The sequence below is a fragment of the Tigriopus californicus genome, chromosome 1 (assembly GCF_007210705.1).
Source record: "Tigriopus californicus strain San Diego chromosome 1, Tcal_SD_v2.1, whole genome shotgun sequence".
Lineage (NCBI taxonomy): Eukaryota > Metazoa > Arthropoda > Copepoda > Harpacticoida > Harpacticidae > Tigriopus > Tigriopus californicus.
Window position 1 is genome coordinate 14,597,993 of NC_081440.1, and position 1,428 is coordinate 14,599,420.

Consider the following 1,428-nt stretch of genomic DNA (forward strand, 5'->3'; position numbering starts at 1 on the left):
GGATAGATATCATTGATTGTTATACTTAGGGTTAAAGAGGTTAATCAATTTCGTTTCCTTTAGTACCATGGAAACTGAGCTTTCATTTATTCTTCGGTGCTTTTGGCGGTGTTAAGTAGCCTTTGATCTAAAAGGAAATTTAGAGGGGACGATAAGTTGGTGGCATTTTTTATCAGTTAGTATTGATGTCGCAATTTCCATTTCGAGTATTTTGTCACCATTTCAGCTCGTGAATCTTTTAGTGCGTTGATTTAACTGTACCCCTTTTACATCTTACATGCATTTGGTAGAATTCAACACAAAGTCCATCAAAGTCCAAAGAGCAAATTGATATTTTTTCTCACTTTTCCCATCTTTTTGCATGATTTTTTTAACTTGAAAAAAACACAAACATTTTGTCGTCTTTCGACTATTTCATTTTTCTGATAATAGCTTCCTATTGTTGCAATTTAAGCTTTTCCTGAATGGCATGAATGTGTATCTTGCCTTTTGGACAACACAACAATTTCAGGCTACCTCTCCTCAGCTTTGAAAAACAAAGCACTGCAAATGCTTTGCTTTTTTCCTGTGCATGGCCAAAGCTTCAAAAAAAGTTAAAATTATTTTCTTCCCCTTGGCAAACTTTTAAAACTTCCTCATGAGGCAAGCTGGTTTTTTTTTGAAACGACAAAAGAAGAGTTTCTTTACTAACCTAGCACACATCAATCCTCTTAGCTTTGGTTGGCACACTTTAGGAAAGAAATACGGCCTGATTTCTAATTCTCTAAAGTGTGGTGCTGATAGGTAAAGTTTGTGCAGCCTTTTTAACATGCTTTTGAATTTTTATTAACCCTGATATTTTGGTGCTTCATCATTTTTTGCTTATGGTTCAGCTAAAAATAGTAAATAGGGCTTAAAATACCTGCACTTTTTTGCATTTTTCTTTGCACATTTTGCCTTTTTTGTTTCATTTTGTATTTTTGCCAAATTGATTGTATCATTTGGATAGACAGCCCTGGTAATTAGCAAATAATCTTTAGCCAAATGAATCTTGGGCTAAAATTCCAAGTCAGGGGGTTGATTTTCAGAAACAAAAGTCATGAAGACGTGAGGTGTTTAAATAGCAATTGCATTTAAACAAGGTGGGGGATATGAAAACTGGAGGTGGTCCATTACTTTTGCAACACCTTTTAGACTTCTGACCACCAAACGTTTTGACAACTCAAAGAAAGAGTATATTTTATTCTTCACCAAGGCCGTAGCTTTAAGCATGATCGATTCTACAATTCTGACATGAAGTGGGAATATCCGATACCACATTGGTTCTCTATTTGTGGGCGTGAATTATAGTTTCAAATTTTCATTGACCATAGTCGGCCAAGGGAATCGAACATATAAACTTTAGCATGATAGGCTATTGCTCAAACCCCGACGCCAGACCTTCTGTGT